Raw genomic sequence first — 27,218 nt, forward strand, 5'->3', positions numbered from 1 at the left:
AGCCCTCCCAGCAACCCCAAGCAAGTTGAAACTTGCATGGATGAATCAGAAAAGACACTGTCAGCTGTGTTCCTTAGAACTGAAATAACGCACCATAACACCGTCTCAAAACTTTGGCAGTGACCCACATATTCAGAGTTGTGCAACTATAACTGTAATCAATTTTAGAACATTTTCTAAAGAGAAACTCAATACCCATTAATAGTCACTCCTGTCCTCCCCTCCTAGTCCTGGCAGACGCTGACCTGCTTTCTGCCTCTGTGGATTTGTGGATATTCTGGACGTTTCGCATAAATGGAATCACATAATATTGGCCTTTTGTGATAGGCATTTTTCACTTTGTGTGTTTTACAAGGTTCACACGTTCCTAGGTTTTATCCATGTTGTAGCATACACACAGTGTTAGTGCTTTATTCCTTTTTATGGCTTAATACTATCCATTGTGTAGATATACCACTTTTTACTTATCTACCTGTTTCTTCCTTTTGGCTATTATGAATAATGTTGCTGTGAACATTCACGTACAAGTTTATGTGTGGATACATGTTTCAATTCTCTTAGGTATATATACCTAGGAGCAGAAATGCTGGGTCATTTGGTAATTCTATGTTTAATATTTTGAGAAATTACTAAACAATTTTCCAAACTGGCTATCCCTTTCTTGTAATGTTTCATAGGCTTCTTTTTCATCTAACATTATATCACAATCATTTGTATATGTTATTGAATTTTCTTTGGACACATTTTAATATTTGACCTATACTCCATCCTATGGTTATGTAGGCAAATTAATCATCTCCCTAATGTTGGACATTTTAAATTATTATAAATGATGATACAATGACATCATTTGTATGTATCTCTTTAAGAGCAGTGGTTCTCAACCTGTGGGTTGCAACCCCTTTGGACTGTATTAAAGGTTCGCAGCATTAGGAAGGTTGAGAACCACTGTTTTAGAGTAAATTTGGTCAAAGGGTATACACATATTTAAGATTCTTGATATTTAATGCCACATTTTTTCTCTGTGCTTCTACCAAACTGTGTCCGTGGCCTTTGTCATGTCCTTTGTTTTTCTAGTGAGAACTAAACAAAACCTGTATTAGTTTTCTATTGCTGCATAACAAATTATCACAAGTATAGTGGCTTTAAACAGTAGGAACTTATTATCTGAATTTATGAAACAGTAGGAACTTATTATGCTGTCTGTGAAAGAGAAATCTGCCTTGGTGGGACTGTATTCTCTGCTCAGAGTTAAAACCAAGGTATTAGCCTGGGCTGCAGTTCTCATCTGGGGCTCAGGGTCACCTTCCAAGGCCTGGTTATTGGCAGAATTCACCTCCTTCTCATGCTTTCTATTCATTAAAATACTGTCTTTTTCTGAATTATGAAAAGACACCCTGTCATTTACGTTTAGTGGTTAAATTCCTAAATTCTGTAGGAATGACATTTGAGAACCAGTGAAGTAGATTAAGTTTAAGATTCTTGTAAACATATTTTATAATTCCCCATCTGTATGACTATGGTTTTGCAACAGAAAACTACTGTAAACTGAATTGGTGTAACACAGCCCTTCAGAGAGAATCTCTCCAATTGACAGTGACAAACAGACTTTTTTTTTTTTTTTTTTTGTAGAGACAGAGTCTCACTGTACCGCCCTCGGGTAGAGTGCCATGTGACGCCAGCAACCTCTAACTCTTGGGCTTAGGCAATTCTCTTGCCTCAGCCTCCTGAGCAGCGGGACTACAGGCGCCTGGCTACAAACAGACTTTTTTTAATGGAGTGTTAACACTTTCTTTGCTGTTACTATGTGTTAAAATTCTTCTTAAAATTGTCAAGTGCTACATAAACATTAGCTATTATTATTCTTATTGTGTGTATTTGGGGGGAGCTTGGTGTAATCTCTCAGCTCCCTTCCACTTTCAGGATTGCACCTGTCCCTGGAATTAGAAACTTCTCCAGCAGAGATGACAATAGCTATAACAACCTGTCACAAGTGTTCTGTGGAAATGTAGGCCTACATATTTTTTGTTGTTGTTGGGTTTGGGGTTTTTGTTTTTAGATTATGTTTTACACTCCCTCCATGCCCCTCTGGAAAGTCATGGGCATGCGAAGAGTTCTTCAGTAAAAAAACTTGTTTCAGGGCAGTGCCTGTGGCTCAAAGGAGTAGGGCACTGACCCCATATACCAGAGGTGGCAGGTTCAAATCCCGCCCCGGCCAAAAAAAAAAAAAAAAAAAACTTGTTTCAATTAGCAGACCAAGTTTTCCCAGACCACAGCATGAGCATTCTGATTTATGCATCTCCCCCACCCCCCAATCCCCCTGCCTTCATTAATCAGGTTTCAGGTTAAGCAGAGTTGAGTCATCCAACAGCTAGGTGATAACTACAAGCCTGACGGTGTGAATTCTGCTGGTCCTGAACAGATCATCTAATGTGCCTAGGATGCTAGCTCTGCCTTGGTGAAATGAGAATGGGGAATAAATTGTGTTTTAAAGCCACAGTTGTAACATTCTGGGATTCTGTCAATTCCTTTATCATTAAAATATAAAGGAAAAATTTCTCATAAATACAAGCTTGCCAAAAAATAAAATAAAAACCATTCCAAAACAAAAAAAAAATTAAAGTTACCTGCTGGACCTCTTGGAAACAATTGGATTGTGGGACTCTTTCCTTGAGAATTTTTCAGCAGTCATGTAACATGACCATATGCACATATGGGCATATAGCTTGTGTGGTCTGTCTAAAGGACGATTCCGATATGTTCTCCTATGTGTCAGGCCCACAAGGTTAATGACAATATGGAAAACAAAGGGAGAGAAGTTTGTACAGATAGTCATGATGGAAAGGGAGAAGATTAGACGTGTAAAGAGAACAAGTGAGAGCCTTGAATGACATGGGGTGACAGGCAACTCTTGTTAGTTCACGAGGAGAGGAATGACGTTATGAAAGGTGTGATTTTAGACCAGTTGCTTGGGCTGTGGTGCACAGGATAGACCCTAAGAGAAAATTGCCCCCAGGGCCGGGACTGAGGCATTGACAGCAACATGGGGCGGTGCCAGGTGCCAGATTGACATCTGGAGAAATGTAGAGGAAGGGATGTTGGAGCATGGTGACTTGTGAGGTCTGAGTGTTGGGGGAGGAGGAATAGCAAGTGACATCTCTGGAGACTGCAGAGGAGGAAGGTGGTATAACTGGAGGAACAGGGGATGTATGCAGAAATAATTTAGAGGCAAAATGACAATTTTCACTAGTTACGTTAAGAACTGGAGGGGCAGCAAGGCAGCCAGATATAGCCGGCTGGATGAGCACTTTGGGAAGTAGCCGAGAAAATGATCAGAAATGTGTGTTATGTGCTAATCTTATTTGCTCATGTACGATTGCACTGGGCAGTGCCCGCGTGCTTCCTTTAACACAACTTCTACCTTCTTTGAGGGTGAGTTTTTGCAGTGCTTCAAAATACTGACATTCGTATTGCTTTTCTAGTTGCATTCTACAGAGTATTCCCAAAGGTCATCATACATGGGAAAATTAACAAACTCATATTTTATATATTCACATATATTTAATTTCAGGTGAATACAAGGGTACATACAATTAGGTTACATTAATTGCTTTTGTAGGGTTAAAGCCTGTTGTAGTTGTGTCCTTCACCTAGGCCGTGTGCTATATACCCAGGAAATAAACTCGGAATGGACCCAATCCCTTTCCCCAGTCCCCCTTGAATTAGTTTCTCTCTCATGTGAGGATGTAATTTTTAATCTACTAGTTTCAAACTGATACTGAGCACATGTGATGCTTATTTTTCCATTCTCGTGATACTTTTTGCCTAGAATATTCTCCAAATCTGTCCACATTGTTACCAAAAATACAAAGTCTCCACCTTTCTTATGGCAGAATAGTATTCCGTGGTATAAATATACTACAGTTTATTAATCCAATTATGTGTTGGATGACGCTTAGGTTGTTTCCACATCTTTAAGATTGTGAATTGTGCTGCTATAAGGATGTTTGGGTGCAAATGTCCTTAGTTTTTATATTTTATTTATTGGTCAACAAGTGGACAAATGTTATATTTTGTAGAATTTTGTGATGAATATTTTGTAAATAAAGGTGCATTTAGCTACAATCCCCGTTTTCCTTGTGCATGTATGTGTGGTGACCGTGGGACACGCTGTGTTTATCTTTCCGTGGACACAGTCAGTGGTCCTTGTTTCAGTTCACGTGCTCTATATTCACTTCCTGCTCCTGGATGGTGTGTTTGAAGAAAGGGCTTAGTATGGTGAGATCTGGTGCACTGTTAAATTAGGCCAACTTATAGTGGGAGTGTTATCCATGCTTTCTGTTTGCTTTCATTAAAGGGCAGCAAAAACCAATATCCTCCCGGGCGCCTCTTTGATTTCCATGATTTAATGGCATGTGGTGTGTGGGTCAGAGCGCAGGTGGCGTGGAAGGCAGCGTAGCTCTGCAGGGAGGCTGCTGTGGGCTGGTCTTGGTCAAGTTACTTTCCTGTCTAAGCTACATCATTCTCAGCTGTGAGTGGAGATAATTGTGTGCTACCTCTTTCCTTATAGGTTTGTAGGGTTTGCGTGAGGTGATACGAGTGAGGGTTTAGCACAGTGCACGGCACCTAAGTTATCAATAAGGAAGGATTGCTATTATTGGAAATGAGACTACGTGAGGTCTATAATTGATAGAACTGGTTAGAAATTTTAATTATATAGAAGAGAATAAAGACATAAAAATAAAAGAATGTCAGAAGGGCGGCGCCTGTGGCTCAGTCGGTAAGGCGCTGGCCCAATATACCGAGGTTGGCGGGTTCAAACCGGGCCCCTGCTGAACTGCAACCAAAAAATAGCTGGGCGTTGTGGCGGGCACCTGTAGTCCCAGCTACTCCAGAGGCTCAGGCAAGAGAATCACTTAAGCCCAGGAGTTGGAGGTTGCTGTGAGCTGTTGAGGCCACGGCACTCTACCGAGGGCCATAAAGTGAGACTCTGTCTCTACAAAAAAAAAAAGAATGTCGGAAATAAGATTAGCTTGCTTTAAATATCTGTTTCTTAGTTATGGGAGCTTGGCAAGACTTTACTTCCCTGAAGAAATGAGTACTCTTGCGGCTTGCCTTACAAGAAAATTACAAGGATTAGTGCATTCATACTGAACTTCTGGACTCTGATTGCAAAGTAGGAAATAGTTTTTGCAGCTGTGATACATTAATGTTAGCATGAGCTCACATGTGATACATTAATGTTAGCATGAGCTCAGGCACAATTACTGGACTTAGTTTTATTTTCTGTCAGTTTTTAACTTTTTAACTTTCAGTGTTCAGTTTTTAACTTTGTGTTTTAGTCTCTGTGTGAGACAAAAATCAAAATGGTAAAGAACTTGCCTCCTAAAGATTGAATGGGGAGGAAACTGGGGGGCAGGGCGCTGGGTGCTAGCATGTCAAGTTTCAAGAAAAGCTTGTTTTTTGTTTTGTTTGTTTTTCCTGGTCTGAGCAAACTTTCCACAAAAACTTGTTTCTCACTAAGACAAACTTGAGAAACCAGTTGTGTAGAAACTTTCTAACAGGTTGCTGATACAAAGGAAGCTCCTCTATTGGGGATGGAAACTTAGCTTACGCAGGTGATCGCCAGGGAAAGGGAAGAGATGACAGCAAACCAGCATCGCCTGGAACTGCCGATGGGGACTGAAGTTACTGAGGACCGGGGCCCTGAAGGAAGGTATGCAGCACCAGTGAAAAGCAGTGATTAACATCGCATCAAACAATGGCCGGTTTTCTCACGATGAGCATACAAACAGAAACTGGCTTCGCGTGATCAAGATTTCCCCCAGAATTTTCTAACTATTTTCTGATCAGGCAAGTAAGGGAATGAAAGTTTTAGGCAATAGTATCTAAATTGTAGCACATTGAAAGCTCAAGTACAAAAATTAGTTTTTTTTTTTTTTTACATGCCTGTGACACCATTGGAGGGACAGCTCAGAGTCACAGACTCCTGAGCCAGACTGCCCGAGATTGAATCCAGGCTCAACCTCACCATAGCTGTGTCTTTGGTCAAGTTTCTTGACCTTTTGGGGCCTGTTTCCAAATCTTTGAAATGGCAGAATAGTAACATCTACCTCGGAGGAGTTGTTGGGATTAAAAGAATAAGTGTGGGGGGTTGGTGAGTTCCCACGTAATGGATACAATGTAGGGGTATATGGTACACATCCTGGGTGAAGGACACAACCACAACCCAATTTGCCTTACAAATGCAAATAATGTAACCTAATTGTATGTGCCCCCATATCAATCCAAAAAATAAAAGTTAGTAGAGATGTGATGCCAAGAAGGCCACCTGATGTACAGAGGAAGCGCTTGGTGCCGCTTAGCTATTACTATTTTGATAGCTGTTGGTTAAAGTTAGGGGTGTTGGGCTCAGATGGCCTGAGTTTGTGTCCCAGCTCCCCTGCTTGTGAGCTGATCTTACACAAGTTACTCAACTTCTCAGTCTTTATATTTATTTCATGGTGAGACTTCTTATACCTACTTTATTAGACTGCTGTGAGAATGAAAGGAGAATTTTCAGAGCACTTCATAATTCACATGGTGCCTGGCAACACTCCATAAGTGTTAGCTATTGTTTTCTTGATTTTTCTTGTCTTTACATTTCAAAGACAACATGATTAGCTCTCAAGTAGAAAGTTGGAGACTCTGAGCGACAGCTTCTGAGGGCTTATCTCCACCTTCCATTGCTGGGAGAACTTTCTTGGATTTTGTGTTGGTAACTGAACAGTGAGCCCATTATCGTCTTTCTGAATTCCCTTTCCAGACCATGGTGTTCTATGGCTGATCTTGGCAATACATCAAGTTCCAGGAAAGTACATGAATCATCATGGGACTCTTTAGTCTGTTCCTGAACTTCATACAAACATGTGATTCTGTTAGCAGATCTCTTCCCTGCTAACAGAAGAAGGTATCCATCTTCCCTGATGCTTTCTCTTCCTTTCTTCTCACATCTCACCCCCTGGTATGTCCTTCCATGGCTTCCTCATCACCCCCACCACCCCCACCATGCCCAAGGCTCCCCTGCTGTTGCCTTTGGGCCAATCCCCAAACATATCCCACCCTTTCCTTCCTGGCTCCTCTCCCAGGCACTTCTTTTTACCTCTTTTTCCTGTTCTCTTCAGAACACCTGCTTGGCCACGAGCAAACCCTGCACACCTGTGCCTGTTCACCGACCTCCCTTCCTCCTTCCCTTACAGCAGTTCCTTCCTATACTCGGCTGTCTTCACCTGAGGCGGCCCCACCTCCTACACTGGGAAAGGAGAGGATTTGGCTTTCTCTTTGCCCTGTGCTGGGAGTAGATGACTGAACTGCCAACTTCTCCTTGACTCTCACAGGACATTCATGTCACCTGAGGTCCCTGCTATGGTATTGCCACACCTCATTTCCACCATCCTAGACTGAATACCTGGAATAGAGCCTGGATCAGAACAGGCATTCTAATACATGCCAAGGAAACAGAATGAATGAGCACTTTCTACCTGCTCTGACCTCATTTTATTAGGCTTATTTATTGATTCACTGAATAGACTTTTATCCAGGTGCTTGGGGTGACTTGCCACGGGAAGTACAGTGGTGAACAGGAAGAGGTGCTCCCTCCCCTCTTGCAACGTCTCATTTAGTGGGAGGAAGATATATTGCAGAAATAAGTTAATTATAGTTATATGTGTTTGGGGGAAAAAAGGCAGGGTTTTCTGGGGCCTCACCTGTAGGAGATGAGGGTAGTCGGTAAGGGCTTTTGTAAGGGGAGAGGTTAAAATCTGTACTAGGAGAAGGAACAATTAGTTAAGTCAAAGTAGGTGGGAGGATGAGGGGAAAGGGTTTTCCGGGTAGCATTAATAGCACGTACAAAGGTCCTGGGGAGGGAAGGAACACGGCACATGTTGAAGGGAATGAAGGAAGACCAGAGGCAGAGGTTCAGGAGCAGGAGTGGGTGACAACAGGTGAGAGGGCTGAGATGAGGGCGAGGGCCAGGCCTGGGGGCTTCCACACATTTTGTCAGCCTTGATATTTCTTGACATCATAGCTATCAACTCTACAAGTGCTTTCTTGCCCTGCATGTCTCTGTACATTATACATCTCTATCCCTATAAAAACTCTGTCCCTTGTGTCCAACTCAGAGTCATCACACTGATAAGACTGGAAGAAAATAAGTCATGGTGAGGCAGGCCTGTTGAATGATTAAGAACATGAGTTGGCCAGGCATGGCCGCTCAGGCCTGTAATCCCAACACAGGAGGGAGGCCAAAGCAGGAGGATCACTTAAGGTCAAGAGTTTGAGACCAGCCTGGGAAATAGAGAGACCCTGTCTCTATTAAAAAAAAAAAAAAAATTTGTTGGGCCTGGTGATGTGCACCTGTAGTCTCAGCTACTTTGGAGGCTAAGGCAGGAGGATCACACAGGAGTGGAGGCTGCAGTGAACAGTGACTGTGCCATTGTACTCTAGCCCAAGCAACAGACAGACCCTATCTCAAGAAAAAAAAAAAAAAAAAAAAGAGCATGAGCTTTCTAGTCAGAGCTGTGGTTCAGATCTCCAAGGCTTGTCACCTTATTGCTGGTGATCTTGGGCAATTTACTTGACCTCTCTGTGCTTCCATCTGAAAATGAGGATAATAATCTTTACCACATGGATTTGGTAAATATTAAATAAAGTGAATGCAATAAAAGCGCTGAGAACAAAATTGGGTTGTATGACTTGCTCACTGCATGACTATGCATGTTGAAGGTCAAGGCGCATTTAGAGCCCCTGGGCAGTAAGTAAGAAACAAAGTAGCCCCAAGCCCTTTTTCTGTGGCTTCTTGCCCTTTCTTGGCAGAGCCCCAAGCAATTCTGGGAGAGAAGAGTTCAGTTTTCTTTTCCATTTTTTTTCCTTTTTTGTGTTTTATTCTGTGACTGCTTTCTAAGGATTTGTTCCAAAGACTTTCTCATTCTTTGTTCTCCTCTTAAGAGTATTTGACATCCATATTCAGTGCTGGCCTCTGCTTCTTCAGCCAACATTCCTGAGGGAGACTCTAGTCTGGTCTTCTGCTGGCTTGTCTCCCTATGTTTTCATTTCCCATCCCAGCTTCTCATTCAACTCCTGCCCTTATCTGCCCTGAATTCTTTTTTTTTTGGTTCTTGACTGGGGCTGGGTTTGAACCCGCCACCTCTGGCATATGGGACCGGCGCCCTACTCCTTGAGCCACAGGTGCCGCCCAAGGGATTCTGGATTCTCATCTGCCCTTGTGACTGGGATCTGGTTGTCTTGTACGGCTTGCTCTCCCTGTGACCTCCTGGCTCTGGAGCTGCTGCGCCTTCCTGACATTTGCTATCTGAGAAAACCCAAACCCTATTTTCTAGACCTAGGCCCAGACTCAAATCCAGTCTTCTGTTGGCCTCATGCTCTATAAATAAAGCCTCATGCTATTGCTACCTTTATTTCTTCCCAGCTAAGATAGGAAGCTTGGATTACCCTCATCAACTCTGGTTCAACATACTGAAGACAGTCCACCTCGACATGCTTCATTCTCTCTGTACTTTAGCTTTTTCAGGCATAAAAATTATTGCATTGTATTTGCCTGCCCCATGAAATGATGATATCTTGTAAGACAGCAATTGTCCTTAATTATTTGCGTCTCCTGCACTTGTTCAGTCCCTGCAAAATAAAAGAAGACTTTTATTTATTTTTTTTTTGTAGAGAAAGAGTCTCACTGTACCGCCCTTGGGTAGAGTGCCGTGGCGTCACATGGCTCACAGCAACCTCTAACTCTTGGGCTTACGCGATTCTCTTGCCTCAGCCTCCCAATCAGCTGGACTACAGGCGCCCGCCACAACGCCCGGCTATTTTTCTGTTGCAGTTTGGCCGGGGCTGGGTTTGAACCCACCACCCTCGGCATATGGGGCTGGCGCCCTACTCACTGAGCCACAGGTGCCGCCCTAAAAGAAGACTTGTAATCAATGGTTTTTGAAAGTAATTGGAAACTGTCCTGCCAGAAAAGATAAGCTCAGCCTGCACCATCAAGGAAGAGTAGGACCATCAGCTGTTAGAAAGGGACAAGGACCTTAGAACAACTCCACAGATGTATTTCAGCTTCAGATGACGTTTCCGTGGTCAGCTGATAGAGTCAGTGAGGTGTCCTCCTTCTGCTTCTAGATACCATTACGGCACAAAAATTCTTATGTTCACAGCCTTTCCCCTTCCTTTAACCTGATAAAGTCTATGTTTGCTTTTTTAGTGTCCTATTTGCTCTCTCTTTTTTAAAATGTAGTATTCAAACGTATTAGCAAGAAAAGAACACGTGATCCCATCTCAAGGTGGGCAAGGGACTTGTAGAGAAACTTCTCTAAAGAAGACACACGATCTACAAATACATGAAAAAAAGCTCATCATCCTTAATCAGAGAAATGCAAACCAAAACTACTTTGAGATATCACCTAACCCCAGTAAGAGCAGCCCACATAACAAAACCCCAAAACCAGAGATGTTGGCGTGGATGTGGAGAAAAGGGAACACTTCTACACTGCCAGTGGGAATGCACACTAATACGTTCCTTCTGGAAGGATGTTTGGAGAATACTTAGAGACCTAAAAATAGACCTGCCATTCGATCCTATAATTCCTTTACTAGGTTTATACCCAGAAGACCAAAAGTCACACTATAACAAAGACATCTGTACCAGAATGTTTATTGCAGCCCAATTCATAATTGCTAAGTTGTGGAAGAAGCCCAAGTGCCCATCGACCCACGAATGGATTAATAAATTGTGATACATGTATACCATGGAATATTATGCAGCCTTAAAAATGGAGACTTTACCTCTTTCATGTTTACATGGATGGAGCTGGAACATATTCTTCTTAGCAAAGTATCTCAGGAATGGAAGAAAAAGTATCCAATGTACTCAGCCCTACTATGAAGCTAAATTATAGCTTTCACGTGAAGATTACAACCCAATTATAGCACAAGACTATGAGGAAAGGGCCAAGGAAGGGAGGGGGGAGATTTTGGTGGAGGAAGGGTAATGGGCGGGGCCACACCTATGGTGCATCTTAGAATGGTACAGGTGAAACTTACTAAAGGCAGAATACAAATGTCTACATACAATAACTAAGAAAATGCCATGAAGGCTATGTTGAACAGTTTGATGAGAATATTTCAGATTGTATATGAAACCAGCACATTGTACCCCTTGATTGTACTAATGTACACAGCTATGATTTAACAATAAAAAAAAAAAAGTAGTATTCTGGCCAGTATTCTGGCTCACACCTGTAATCCTCTCATTCTGGGATGCCAAGGCTGGAGGATTGCTTGAGGTCAGGAGTTCAAGACCTGGTGCCTGAGCAAGAGCAAGAGTGAGACCCTGTCTCTACTAAATATAAAAAATTGGTGGTGCCCGTAGCTCAGTGAGTAGGGTGCCAGTCACCATACACCAAGGCTGGAGGGTTCAAACCCAGCCCGAGCCAGTTAAAGCAACAATGACAACTGCAACAACAACAACAAAAATAGTCAGGCATTGTGGTGGGCACCTGTAGGTGCGCACCAGCTACTTGGGAGGCTGAGGCAAGAGAATCGCTTAAGCCTCAGCGATTAAGAGTTTGAGTTTGCTATGAGCTGTGACGCCCCGGCACTCTACTGAGGGCAACATAGTGAGACTCTGCCTCAATAAATAAACAAACAAACATAAGAAAAATTAGCTGGGTCTGGGGGTATGCGCCTGATCCCAGCTACTTGGGAGGCTGAGGCAGGAGCATTGCTGGAGTCTAGGAGTTTGAGGTTTCAGTGAATTATGATGATGCCACTACACTCTAGCTGAATGACAGAGCAAGATTCTGTCTCAAAAAAAAAGGCAGTATTTGTATTCTGGCTAGCTGAGAGAGAAGCTAAGCTCATCTGTTGAATAATAGACTCCCAAGAGAAAAGAAGAAATACAGGCATCACAAAGATCTACAAAGAGATCTTGTCCTCCTCTTGAGAGACAGAGCAAACCTGGGGGAGGTCTTTTGCAGAGAGCACTCTACAGTAGCTAAAGGGTCAAAAGCAATTGAAAGGGGAGGGAATGTGCTCCTCTGTTCTCCTCTGTTGTTCTCTAAGAAAATCAAATAAAAGTTTAATTTGTGAATAAACTTCTTTTTTATTGCTTTATCCCTTGCACCTGCCATAATATTTAGCATATAGAAAGCTCTCAATGTTTATCAAATTAGTTCTTAAATATTTGTTAGAATTGTATCCTTCAGCACATGATACGCCCAGATTGCAGGCCCTGTATTCACAGCATTCACAATGTTATGAGGCTGGAGGAACTATTGAAATCTAAAGTCTAGTCTGGTGGAGGTATTAATGAAGAGACAGGGGAACACATAGCAGCCTACCCCCGACTTCACAGTGAAACAGCCGTGCCCTCATGGGCAGCGTTAGTTCAGGACCAAGGACAGCATCCCTTGGCTGCTCCCCTCACATTTTAGCGCTGCTACTCCCACACTTGTGTGGGATTTCAACATCCTAGGCCCCTTGTCTTTCTATGACACCTGCTCTGTACCCTCCCAACTGGGGTCAATCCAGTTCCTGCCTTCTCCATTTCTAGACACAGCCTGCCAAGTACTGCTGGAGGGAAATGACAAAATGAGGCCCTTGGATGACACGTGGCCTGTTGTCCCAGTTCCACCAAGCAGTCCTAAAATGCCCCTTGTCATGACTCTCTGCTTCACGTCCACGTGGCTATGCCAAACCTGTGTCAGTCCAGCTGCCCACTCCTTTGTTTTCCTGTTTAGTCTCCATGTATGATTTTGCCTCCTATGTCCTTGAGCAATGGAAGTTCTGAGGTAAGAATTTCTTTAACTTCCTTTTTATATTCACTTTGCTTTCTTTGTCCACCCTCAAAGGAAAAGGTGACCTTTGTACTCTTTAAAGCAAATCCCTCTACCTCTGATTCTGATTGCCTTTCCCAACCCTCCATCCCCTTGGACCGGACCTTGTTCCATTAGATGTTCTGCCCCTTCTTCTGGATCTCTATTGGGTTCTGTCCAACATGCTGGTCAGTGCTACTGGACAACTGTGAGGTTCCATCATAGTCACAAGGAGTCCTATTTAAAGGTATAGATTTGGGGGTCTTATTTCTAGGCCTAGTGAATCAGTCTTTGGGGCCCTAGAATCTATGCATTTAACAAGGGTTCCTGGTTTGGGGAGCATTGTTAAAAGCTCTGCCTTTATTCTTGCTAATCTAAACCATCCTCCACCCAAGAACCAGGAATACTTCTCCATAATGCAAATCTGTTCGTATCATTCTCTAATAGAAGCTCCAAGAGTTTTTTTTTTGTAATTTAGTTATTTTGAAATGTACTCTTGGTCCCAGGTTACAAATGTCTTACCACAAAAAATAATTGAGGTGATGATTACAATAATCAGTTTGCTTTAAGCATTCCACATTGTATACCTTATCATCACATAGTGTCCCATAAATGTATGATTTAATAAAAAATTAAAGGTTTTTTTGTAAGTCAGTCTCAGGGCAGGATACACAGGGCATATCAAAATGGACACTTTGAAAAGAGTTTAATAAAGGTGATATTTACAAATGAGGGTCTCAACAGTACCCAGGCCCGCAGCAGGGAGCCGGAAAGGAGAAGTGAAAGGTGTAGTTGCTTCTCCAGAGTTAGCGGGCTGCCCACCCAGACCTGTAAGTAGTGGAAAGAGGCAGCCAACCTACAGCAAGTGTCAAGAAAGGACGGAGGAAAAGAAGTACTCCTCCCCCTTCAGAACCGGCCACTGCTGCGCACTGGATGCGGGTCCGGAAACCTGTGACACAGCACGTATTGCTCAGTCACCAGCATGTGGAGCAGGCAGAGGCGGCGGCGTGTGGGTCTTGAGAGGGGGAGCATGGTTCTAACCAGTGCTCATAGGATATGGGCTAAACCCTCCTGCTGGCATGTACTTCCTTTTCCGTCAGGCTTCTTCCTCCTGCCTCACGCCCTCCCTGCAGCCTGTGCAGATACAGGGCTGTCCCAGACGGCTTCCTTGCTTGTGCCTTTGCTCCATCCCTTTGCTCATGCAGCCTCCTCCATCTGAATGCCCACTCTGCCTGCATGTCCACTGACAACTACCAGACTTTCTGCAAACCTAAACCGAAGTTACCAGGGTAATTGCTCCCAGCCTACCCGACATTTATCCATCATCCTAATACAGTCAGCTCTCAGTATCATGGGCCCCACATCCATGGATTCAGCCAGACATGGATAGAAAATATTCTGGGGAAAGACAAACAATAAGAAATAATACGACAATAAAAATAACAAATGGGGTGGCACCTGTGGCTCAAAGGGGTAGGGCGCTGGCCCCAAATGCCAGAGGTGGCAGGTTCAAACCCAACCCTGGCCAAAAACTGCAAAAAAATAAAGTTTAAAAAATAAATAAATAAAAACAACAAATGGATAATATATTTAACTATTTAAAATGGCATTTACATTGTATTAGGCATTATAAATCATCTAGAGATGATTATATGAGTATATGGAGGGGTCAAGCACATTGGCTTATGTCTGTAATCCTCAGCTATTTTGTATGTAGCTGGGAGGCCAAGGCAGGTGGATTGCCTGAGCTTAGAAGTTTGAGATCAGCCTGGATAAGAGCAAGACCCTATCTCTAAAAATAGCTAAGCATTGTGGTGGGCACCTATAGTCCCAGCTACTCAGGAGGCTGAGGTAAGAAGATTGCTTGAGCCCAAGAGACTCAGGTTGCTGTGAGTTATGATGCCACAGCACTCTACCAAGGGCACAGAGTGAGACTATCTCAAAAAATAAATGAATAAAGTATATGGGAGGATGTGCATAGGTCATAAGCAAATAGCTATTTTATAGAAGGGACTTGAGTATTTTGGATTTTGGTATCCTTGAGGGTCCTGGAACCAGTGCCCCGTGGATATTAAGGGATGACCATTACCACATATGAATTCCTCCTATGTGCCTGGCTCTGAGAAGTTTGCATGTGTTAATACAATCCTCATAACAACTTTATTATCCCCATTCCACAGATGAAGAAACTAAGGCACAGAGTGGTTAAGTAAAGTTGCACTGGATTACCTAATCATTGGTGAATCCAGGATTTGAAGCAGGCAATGTGGCTCTACACTGCTTAACTGCCCTGCCACAGAGTCTCACCTGTGGCATCAGTGCCACTAGACTATTAATTTGTGACATGTCTCTCCTACTAAATCATAAACTCACCAAGGATAGGATGGGTTTTTTTTTTTTTAAGCTTTTACTCACCACCCCGCTCACCCTGCCCCCATGCTTAGCACAGAGCTTGGCAAACAGAGGATATTCAGTAGAATGAGGGGCATAAAAGAGTGAAAGAAAAGTATTCTTTCATAAACATCCCCTCTTTCCAATTGAGAGGGTTATAACTCAGAGAAGCCCAGTCACTTAATAGCTTAATTTCAATCCAGGGTCTGCCTGACTACAAAAACCTACCTTTTCCCCTGACCACATCAGGCTGTTTTAAAGAGGAATACAAAAGTTTTAATGCTATACAGTTGCTCCCAAACAAAAATATGACAAGACACTTGGTTCATCTCATGGAACTTAAATAACTCAGATAACCTGAGAGTGAATGCTATTGGAGGTCAAAAGCCAAAATAGAAACTTTGTCCAGGAATAAGAGGTGAGAACAGGGGGTGGGAGGATAGGGGACAGGGAGAATGTTCTGGTCAGACTTCCAGCTAATTTCCAAAGAGTTGGGAATTGAAGGACCAGGGTTCTGGAAGAGAGGATAGACATTTGCAGTAAAATGTTTTGACAGCATCTGACCTAATCCTTTGCCTTTTTAAAGCCACACTTGAATAAAAGAGGGTGGCTGTGATTTAAGGAGTGTATCTTCTGAGGAATGAGTGGGGTCTAACCAAAGCCAAGTCCATAAGACAGTTCTACAAGGGTACTAAAGTATTACTAGAATGTATTGGAAATAAAGTGGCAGTGAACTCAGTATCCATAGGCAACTCCTAAAATGACCAGGGAGGGAGGATTTTATCTTTCTCAGGAAGTCTCCTTCCTTCCAGTAAAAACAGTTTTAAAGCATGCCCATCGGGGCTGGCCAGCCTCCAAGGAGTGAGGGTGGCTACAGGATGTACACTGTAGCCACAGCATCAGCATCGACACAGCAAATGATCAGCTGTCACCAGTAGGTACTATCACCCAATTTTGAAACTGAAAAATACATGAATAATGACATATCTAAATTTAAATCAGCTAAGTTGACTAGCTTAGAAGAATGTATGCAATCAATAATAAATCCTTTATTTTTAAACAAAGTGTGAGGTGTATATCTTCTCATTACTAGAGGAGCAGTTTGTGTTGCAACAGATAAACGTCGAGTGGATATGTTAAGAGCATCAGTGGAAGGGCTGCCCAAATGTCTGGTCTTCCTTTCCCTGAGCCCACACCCTCTGCTGGGGCTCCATCCCCAGGAGGAAGAGCTGGCTCCCCTCTCTTTCCCAGGAATGTTGAGCCCCCGGCAGGCTAGTTTGTTCTCCTTCCAGTGCCTCTCAGCCATTCCCTCCATCCCCTTTCCCACTTTCCTCTCTTACCTTTTTAGCCTAGGCTCTAATTGCTGACTCAATTAGTAAGTCAGTTGCCTCTGAGGCATTTTCAATGCAATCTTTACTCAAAAAAGATTTGCTTTTTTGAGTAAAACTTCCAACCCTGTTCACAATTCAATGCCCCTACACATTAAGCATTTTCCCTGACTATTCCTGCTACTCCTTTAATTAGGGGAGTTTCCTCCCTAGTCTCCAAACACAGAGGATCTAGGCTCACTGTTGAATCTATGCTTTTAAGCCCTGACTCCTCAGATTCCATCCCTCCACCACCACCCTCAGGTTTGGAGGAGTCACCGGGAAACATGCCTTTTACCCTTAGGTTGGTTCACTGAAAAGATCAACTCACAGTTATGGTAGATTGATAAGAGAAAGCATTATTTCCAAATACCATGCGCGGGGGGTGGGTGGTGGGTGGTGGTGGTATCATGGTATAATACCATGGTATTGATACCATATCAATATCAGTGATAGTCAGTGGCTTTTAAAGATGCCTTTTAGAAGGGAGGGGAAAGAGTGGGAAAGCATAGGTGCAGCATTTGGTTGCTGGGGGAATGTGTGTTGATGGGTGGAAACTGATTTGCAGATTAACCTGAGACAGGTCTTGTGCTTCAAATGACCTTAGGGCCAGGTCTATGTGATAAGGAGTCCAGCAGCCCCTTTTCTGATTCTAAATCAGGTTACTGAGGTTTTATAGAGGAGAGGCCGGTGCTTTCTAATCAAAAGTGGCCTTTTCACTGAAAATATTCTTTATACCAAGGAATCATTTTGGGGTGAAATTTCCTTAGCTCCTTCAGGTTCCATTCCTTTTTCTCTGTTTTCCTTTAAATCCTCCCCATCTTTAGGACCCTGTGTTTCTATATTGCATTCCTTGACTGTACTGGCCAACATCAATCCTTTCCTCCCCATGGTGACTGTGCACATACTGTGTGCCAGGCACCATGCTGGACACTTCATACCCACTGATACTCTTAATCTGGCCCACAAGTCTAGAAGGAGATATTACTGTCCCCTTTCACAGATGGGCAAAGTCAGAGTTAGGGATACTAAGCAGCTTGCTCAAGATCAGATAGTGAGTGCTGGAGCTAAGACCTGGGCTAGGATTTAGTCCTGTGAAACTAACACCTCTTCTGCCAGGACGTAGCCAGCCAGCTTGGACATGCCCAATTCGCAGACTTGAAGGGCTGGAAGGGGGGTTGTTCTCACCTCCTGCTTCCCTGTACACTTTGAGGCTGTCCTGGCTAGGGATGGTCTCCTCTGTGCAGTGGCATCACTTTGAGTCTGGCTTGTGGGAGTGTGTTACCTAACTCCTTCCTCTCTGCCCACTCACCTGAGGCAGTCTTTCGGCAGTGTGAACCCTCCCCCAGGTACACTCACACCCTCATTGCTCTCCTCCTCTCTTTGTGACCACTTTGACTTTGCTCTCTCCTTTGCATTAACTCTTGCCTTCGTATTTTTGAACCCTCTTTTCCCTTTCTCACTTCACTCCTTTGAGTAGCTTAAAAAACTCCAGTGGTGGCTGAGCAAGAGAGCCGTGCTCCCAGGGCGTTCAGGGTCCCTGTCATTCTATCTGGCTTTTGCTCCCAGGGCTCCCACTTTCTTGCCCTCCGGCAAGTGGCTAAAACTCTCCTCAACTCCCTCATCTATGAAAGGCACATGAAAGAAGTCAGGGGCTGAAATGCAACACTCCTTCAATGCTTGGCTGTTATTATTTGAAGTTGAATCTGACCATTCTGAGACAGGGTCCATGGACTCTGCACTGCCTCTCCTGTTTACACCACTTCACCCTTATTAACTTCTCAGTTATCTGTGTGGCATTTCCATTTTTTTTTTTCTATTCTCCTCCAAATAAAGCAGTATTTTAAAGTATCAACACGGGCGGCGCCTGTGGCTCAGTGAGCAGGGCGCCGGCCCCATATACTGAGGGTGGCGGGTTCAAACCCAGCCCCGGCCAAACTGCAACCAAAAAACAGCCGGGCGTTGTGGTGGGCGCCTGTAGTCCCAGCTACTCAGGAGGCTGAGGCAGGAGAATTGCTTAGGCCCAGGAGTTGGAGGTTGCTGTGAGCTGTGTGAGGCCACGGCACTCTACCGAGGGCCATAAAGTGAGACTCTGTCTCTACAAAATAAATAAATAAATAAATAAATAAAAAGTATCAACAATGACACTACTTGTATTATTATTAGGTTACATTTTTATCCCTAGAATTGCAATAGAGTTTACTGTTTTCATTCTTATGTTATGATGAGGATGACTGTGACTGGGGTCACCCAGTGGCCCTCTTTGAGCTCTCTCCACCATATCCATCACCCAACAGAAGCATCATGAGCAACATGGACATTAATGAAGAGCCCGTAACCCTGATGGGGAGGGCGCTTATACCACCTTCCCCTCAGTAGCAACTTAAACTCCTCCTCTGGCATTTCCACCGGCAGAGTCTCCTCTGCCAGTGAGCACCAGGAATTTTCGTTTCCTGACCACCGCCAGCCTTCCTGCCCCAGCTCATCTCCCATATCCAGCTCCCCTCCCCTCCCAAGACTTTTTGAGCATTTTTTTTTTTTTTTTTAGACAGAGTCTCAAGCTGTCACCCTGGGTAGAGTGCTGTGGCGTCACAGCTCACAGCAACCTCAAACCCTTGGGCTTAAGCAATTCTATTGCCTCAGCCACCCAAGTAGCTAGGACTACAGGTACCTGCCACAATGCCCGGCTATTTTTTCATTGCAGTTGTCATTGTTGTTTAGCTGGCCCGGGCCAGGTTCTAACCCCCCAGCCTCATTGTATGTGGCCAGCCCCCTACCCACTGACCTACTGGAGCTGCCCATTTTTGAGCATTTTGTAGGAGTATAACCTCTACCCCTACCCCCAAGCAGTTCATCCTAGTTTATCTTTAAATGACCATCCTGGAAAAATCGTTTTTTTCCCGTATTATTTAGATGTTTTATAGACTAGCATAGGTTACTAATCAACATTTTATACGTGTATTGCCTTTTCTCCAGGCAAACGTGTTCTAAATGTCAAGTAACCGACTGACTTATAAACTTCTAAATCATGTGCCTCAAGTCACGTGGAGCTCAGTGATGACTGGACATTGTCGGAAAGGGCTTCATGGAAAGCGGGTCTTTATTAGACCTTGAGGAGTTATGTACCAGATGGGACAGGCCGATTCTAGCTGAAAGAGTGAAGATACAGAGGCAGAATGGAGAGCAAAGAGTGAAAAGAGGCATTGAGAAGAAAACACACTGGGAGAGTTTTTATTGCACAATAGATAGAAATCAATTCACTGGTTCGCTTTGTTTCACCCTTCCCTTTCACTTTAGTGTTTAAGTCAGGGGCAGCATCCTGGATACACGAGCAGCCAAACTACCCACTGCGCCCACGGCAGATGTCACCAATCACCACGACATGGGCCACAGATCCCTAACAGCATCTCAAGTGGTTCTACCAGTTAGTTGGTCAGAGTTGGCATGTAGTATAAAATCCATTTACTATTTGTGTCCTGAGTTTAGTCAGTCTGGTAATTTTTGTCTCTAAATGGGACTGCTTTACTAAGTAACTTTATTAAGAAATGTAAATAACCATTTGTAACAGCATTAATGTAATTTGTTCAAATATTTTTGATACATTCTTGCCAGGATATGCATCTCATAGTGATACACTAAAACTCTAATGCTTAAATATATTTGCTTTTAGGAGGTGAAACTAGTATAGTGATGTTAATTGCTTTATTTCTTCAGTTCCCCCATTTTGCATGAATCCATTTTCCAGAGCTTGGTATTGACTTTATAATTTTTTTTTTTTTTTTTTGTAGAGACAGAGTCTCGCTGTACCACCCTTGTGTAGAGTGCGTGGCGTCACACGGCTCACAGCAACCTCTAACTCTTGGGCTTACACGATTCTCTTGCCTCAGCCTCCCGAGCAGCTGGGACTACAGGCACCCGCCACAACACCTGGCTATTTTTTTGTTGCAGTTTGGCAGGGGCTGGGTTTGAACCCGCCACCCTCGGCGTATGGGGCCGGCGCCCTACTCACTGAGCCACAGGCGCCGCCCCATAAACAATAATTTTTATAATACTAAGTGAGACAGCTATATCAATCTGTTCTGGTCCTATCAAATGGACAATGTGCATTCACAACATGGGTTCACACATCATGTTTTCTGTTGACATCGGTAGGATCTCAAGTGTCTGGTCTTCCTGCCCATGGATTCCCCTCTCTGCCTGCCTTCATCCCCTTCTTTCCTGGGCTTAATCCTTATCTTTGAAGAACTGGAGCAAGAGTCATCTTTTGTGTGAGCTCTCTCCTGAATCCCCACACCCACCCTCATGGTTAGCCTCTCTCCTCCCTGTTCTGTAGCACTTTGTTTTTGCACCTGTAGCTGACTGGCTGGCTAGTTGGAGATCTGCCCACCTCTCTGGCTAGACTAGGAGCGTCTGGAGGGCAGCATGTGCCTTGTCACTTTCTTCTGCCCATCATATAATACCACGCAGGCACCAGATAAATCTTTTCCTAATGATTGACTCCCAGTGAGATGTTTTTGTTAAGAGCACTAAACCATTTCAAAGTAGCAGGCTAGTAGAATTTTCGTTTTCTTTGAATATATTCATGTCTATGCTGATTTACTTAAGAACGTATAATTGGTATAAAATTAGGTGACAAATCCATAAATGTGGATTTGGGGAGTTACTTATGTTGGAAGACTGAATTTCACTCCCTGACTACTTCTACTGACTCAGCTGCTGGCATTCTGTTATTTGAAATAATCACATGAAAGCACTGGAATTGGTGTCTAGCTGTTTCCAGCTGAGCCTACCCTTCACCTCCTGAGTGAAGGGAGTATTTGGATCATCTGGCTGAAAACATGCCTGTCATGAGACAAATATGCGTGCCTCTCAGTTATGACAACAGATGGTATCCTCTTCCTGAGGGAAGAGGGATAGGCAGGGAGTTTTGGGAGGCCTGCACCATGACCTGGGGTGAGGGAGTGGCGCCAGATGTGTCCTGCTGTCCAGCTCTCTTCCTCTTGAGCATCAGCCTTTGCCTTGGTTTTCCATACAGGGCATGGGTGGAAGTCAGTAGAATTGTTGAGTAATAAAAATAGCTACTATGGAATCGAGCACTGTGCAGAATACACTAGCTCCTTTAATCCTGACAACAGCCCATATTGGAGGTGATACCATATAGGAAGAAGAAATGGCTGCTTGGAGAGGTGAAATGACATGCTCAAGGTCAACTGCTAGTAAATGGAAAAGTCCGATATTCGAATCCAGGTCTTTCTGACCACAGGGCCATCGTGGGTTTTTATTTGTCCTCCATGCAAAGCTGCTTTGGTCATAGCTCTGGAGGCCCTCACACACAGGCTAAATTTAAAAAAAAGGGAGAAGATAACCTTATTAGAGACAGTGTTTAGGAGGATGTTAAAGTACATGATGTATTTTCTTGAGAGAATTCTCAGCCCAGAGTAAAGGCAAATGCTACAAAAACTACACAATGGTTGAACTGATCAGTATGTTGAGATCTTTTAAATGCAATTATGCTTATCTACTCTCAGGTGATTTCTGTGATGTTACTTTATTGCCCTACAATTCAGAGAACAAAGGTCTTACAGGGTTGGAACAGTTCAACGTGAACATTTGAGGGCTGTATTGCCTTTTCTAAACTGTGCCTTGTCGTCTTTTTTCCTACCAGTAGGTGGAAATAGAACTGAATCTTTCAGCTCTTGGCTCTTGCAGTTGAATCCTGGCAGGATTCCCTTAATTTCTGCCTCAAAGGAAAAAAAGGAAGAAACGAACCCCCAGATCAGAAGTTAGGAGTGTGCAGTTGAAGGACTATTACGTGTGTTTTGCCGTCAGACTGTGGTACTTCCAGTGTGATGGTCAGATAATGGTTTCAGCCTCTCAGAGGGCCCGGATGCTGCAAGCTGCAAGCAGCCGCCAGTTGCCATGGGTGCCCCGGGGACAGTGCTGGACACCCCTGTTGAGTGGGGGCTTCTCCCCAGCCTGACCACATATCCTCTTCCAAGACTTTTTTTCTAGTTTTAAACCTTGCCTTACTGTCAAATTGTGTAGTATATTTTCAGAAACTACATTTTTGAAATTAAAATGTACCAAATGGAAACAGCACATAAATGGATGAAATAGAGGAGTTCCCCCCCCCACCCCACGGTCTCCTCACCTTCCCGGTATGCTCACTGGCATATTTTTGCATGGCTATCTAGGCTTTTTCTATAACATAAACAATGACTTATCTCTATTTAAATAAAACCAGCATCCAGTAATAAATGTTACTCTGCCTCTTGCTTTTTACACTTATGATGTATCAGGGCTGCCGCGAATGCGATTAGCCCAAGTGGTTCCCGACTAGGTGCAGTTGTACCCCCAGATCACACTTGACAAGGCCTAGAAACGTTTTTTGGTTGTCACAACCGGGCTAAGAAGATGCTACTGGCATCTAGTGGGTAGAGGCCAGAGACGTTGCTGAACATCCTACGATGTTCAGTACAGCACCACTCCTCCCCTCCCCCCGCAATGAATCATTTGGCTCCTAATGCCTGGTGCTGAGGTTGAGAAGCCCTTTGCGAGGTAACCTCATTCTTCCAGGGGGAGCAATTCTATAACATGAATTTCTCATCCTCTCTTAATTTGTTTTCTTACTGGTAGTCACTTAAGGTTTTTTTCCAACTCATTGGTATTCAAAGTAATGTTGCAACATACATTGTTTTACCTGGAAATTTTATGTCTGCAAAATAAAGACAAAACATTTGAGTATAGGGCTTTATTTTTTAAGTAAAAAGTGGCTTTTTCTACCCCCACCCCCTAATTCATAGGTCTAAACAGCAAAAGACCTAAAAACCAAAGTTTAAAATTCACAAGTACACATTTTGATGGCAAAACCTTATTTGAACTTGTGTGAGGCTATTTCATCTTTATGCCATTTGATAGAAATATTTAGACATCTTGTTGCAGAAATATTTACTGGATTATGGCATGCTACCTCAGTCTCTGATGGTATTGTTACATAATATGGGGATAAGCACCTGATTTTTTTTTTAATCTGAAAAAATTTGAGTTCCTTTAGAACTTTTTAGGTTTTTGATAAACATTGGCATCTGATAAAATTATTGGTGTTATAATAACATTTTGCTCCAGGGGTCTAATATAGTGATGTGCAGCATTTAGTCCTTAATCATCCTCATGCATTGGAATGAACAGATTGTGGTGACTTCAATGATTTTTTTCAGCATCTAAAACCCCCTTTCTTTTCTGGGACTCACTTTGTCACCCTTGGTAGAGTGCTGTGGTGTCACAGCTCACAGCAACCTCTACTCTTGGGGCTTAAGCAATTCTCTTGCCTCAGCCTTCCAAGTAACTGGATCTACAGGTGCCTGCCACAATGCCCGGCTATTTTTTGGTTGCAGTTGTCGTTGTTTGGCAGGCCCAGGCTGGATTCAAACCTGGCAGCTCCGGTGTATGTGGCTGATGCCCTAGCCGCTGAACTACAGGTGCCGAGTCCTAAACCGCCCCCCTTTAAAGGTAATTTTAGTTCTGGAAAGAAAAGCTACATGTTTTCAGGTTATGATCTTTGCCTTGTGATTTTTCATGCAAATTAGTCCCTAGGAAAACATGAACTATTGTCTTGAAAATCAGTTGTTGCTATTTAAAATATTGGTAATAGCTACAACTTACTGTGTGCTTACTATGTTTCATGCTTCGCACATTACCAGTGCTAACCTTCACAACAAGGCCTCTAGGAGGCAGTGTTTTTATCTTCATTTATCTTAAGAGAATGGGCTTCTGGAAATTGAGGACTTGTGCAAAGTAACGTCTCTGGGAAGAGGTAGAGGACCCAAGCCTGCAGTTGTATGTGCTGCAGCCCTCCCTGGTGTTTTTCCAATTAACTTTCCCCCAAGGTGGAGAGTTTTAGTATTTCTATGTTGGTGGCACTAAAATATTTGAGAAAAAAAAAAAATTAGTCCCAAGTTGCTTTTTCTGTCAAGGGGCTGCACTTGGATTAGAGGGCAAATAGGCAAATGTCCCTCAAGTGAAGTAGATGTTTTCATCACTACATTAGGAGAAAGTGGCTGAAGCAAATCCGAGGTCACAAAGCTCTCCCACCAGAGAACTCCAGCACCGAGCGTCATTTGAGATGAAAAAAACGTGAATGTCTTCCGTAGAGCCTGGATTTGATGTGCTATTAGGAAAAAGCTTTCAATTACATTTATTTCTTTTGGTTTTATCCCAAGATGATGTCAGTTTTCATTAAGAAAATTGCAGGTGTAGAAACTATTATCTTCTTTTCTCTATAGCGCAGCCAATCCAAGAACCCTCAGGAAAAATTCTTGCCCCAAGCCAACTGGAATGTCTGACTCCTGAATTTTGTGTGTGTGACCAGCTTAGGCAGAGGTAGTGTCCAGGAAGTATGTTTCTAGGCTAATTTTTTTAGCTGCCTCTGACATGATCTGCTTTGCCGCATCCTGGCTCAAGCGATTTCTCTAAGCAGCGGTTTCGCAAGGAACATTCCTAGTCCCCGGCACAGCCTCCAATGTTCCTGCCCCACTGTATCCTCTGCAATGCAATCTAACTGACTTGTTTTTAGATTATATACTCAAAACTTTTAAAATGGATTTACTACAGTAACAGGGAATCCCAGGCTGAGACTAGGCACAGACCAGTTAAGTACTCCACTTCCTTTGCTTGCCAGGCTTTTATTGTTGCTTTCAGATATCTTCCAACTTTTCACCCATGGTCCTTCACCTTTGGTGAGTTCTCTCTGGTTCCTTGGTCTTTGAGAAAGATGTAAGTACACAATCCTTGATCCCCCATTGAAATGCCCTTTCTCTCAGCACCCCCAAACGTTTCCTGGAGGTTGCTTTAGATTCCACACTAACACGTTTGAGGTCCAAGCTCCTTTCTGTCTCAGCCCTTTGCACATGCTGGTCCCACTGTCTTGGACACACTTCCTTACCTAGCAGCCTATTTTTACCTGTCATTAACTTCAGTTTATGTTCTTAGGGAAGCCTTCCTAGACTACCACACACCTTCCCCTAGCCAAGGTCAGCTGTTAGTTGTGATTATTTCATAAGTCTGTCTCTACCATGGGATTGGACATGTGGTTAGTCCAGGAACCAGATAAACCTAATTTGTGCAGTGAATGAGTAAACAAGGCCTAAACTTCCCAGTCAGCTCCTCTGCTTTAGACTTTTTTTCTAGACCAACATTTTCTCTAGAATTTATACATCTTTTGACAGTATTCACTGTCATTTCTGCTAGTTCCCATTCTGGGCACTGCCTGCCCTCTCAAAACCTGACTTATTCAGGCACTTCTCTGTTCTGTTTTGCCTCACTATCTAATCTCTCAGATGAGTGAAAGATTGAAATTTGAGATTACCTAATATGTCTAAAACAGGTTTTAGAAACAGCTGTTATGGATATTTCAAGAATACCACTAAATACAGCTACAGCTTACAGTAGCCACTTACCCAGTGCCCAGACCTTCAAGTGTCAACATTTACCACATTTGCCTCAGATACTTTTTGGAAAGAAAGAAAATGTTACAGAGACAGTTGAAAGCCCCACCCTTTTCTCTCCCCTCAGGGTAACCACTGTGGATAATTGCCAATTGCTGGAAAACATAACTGGAATGAAATAGAAAATTTGGCATTTTGGCCAGTATTATGGGTGGGAAATATTTTCTCTTGATTTTGTTTATGTTTTCCTCATTATTAGTAAGGCTAAAGGTTTTTCATGTTTATTGGCTACTTGGGCTGCTTCTGCGAATTACCTTTTATTTCTTCTGCCGCTTATCTATTTGGCATTTATCCTTCTTGGTTTATAAAATTTCTGTATATTTGAGTTATTGTTTGGCTAGCTGTATGTGTTGCAAACACCAATTTTTTTTTTTTTTTTTTTTTTTTTGAGATAGTCTCACTACGTTGTGCTCGGTAGAGTATTGTGATGTCACAGCTCACGGCAACCTCAAACTCTTAGGCTTAAGAGAGTCTCTTGTCTCAGCCTCAGCCTCCAAGTAGCTGGAACTACAGGCGCCTGCCATGACACCCCGTTAGCAAATACCAACTTCCAATCCATAACCTGTCTTTTCACTTTATATTATCATGTGTTATATAGACATTTTAAATTTCAATGTGATCTGATTAACATTTTCCTTTATAATTTATGCTTTTTGTATTTTAAGACATCCTTTCTTATGCTGAAATTATAAGGACACTTTCAAAGTGTTTTGAATTTTTTGTTTTCACATTCTGATCTTTCATTTGTGTGGAATTTACTTTTGTAACTTGGTAAAAATCCAATTTTAACCAAGCTACCACCTATAAATAAAGTTATATTTATTCCTTTGCTATCTTTATACCTCATTTGTTTTTTCTTGTCTTATTACACTGCCTCATTTCTCTGGTGTAGTATTAAATAGACAGGTCCTCCAGCATATGCCAAATCCTTTTAAGTTGATTACACTAATAACCAATAATGTAGGTGTGTGGCAACTTTATAGCTGGGGTGACTGGAACTAAGGGCAGTTAAGTAGCCTTTCCAGAGTCACACAGCTAAGAGGCAAGTAACAGAGCCTGAATTTAAACCCGTGTCTGAGTGACTTCAAAGTCTC

At 43.0% G+C, this 27,218-nt stretch overlaps 1 protein-coding gene across 5 annotated transcripts in view; it reads left to right on the top strand.

Annotated features, from left to right (window-relative positions):
- The window catches only part of PLCE1 (phospholipase C epsilon 1), a 310,555-nt gene that overhangs the window by 54,748 nt on the left and 228,589 nt on the right, over positions 1 to 27,218 (top strand). The window lies entirely within an intron of this gene.

Source organism: Nycticebus coucang, chromosome 3, assembly GCF_027406575.1.
Source record: "Nycticebus coucang isolate mNycCou1 chromosome 3, mNycCou1.pri, whole genome shotgun sequence".
NCBI classification, from domain to species: Eukaryota; Metazoa; Chordata; class Mammalia; order Primates; family Lorisidae; genus Nycticebus; species Nycticebus coucang.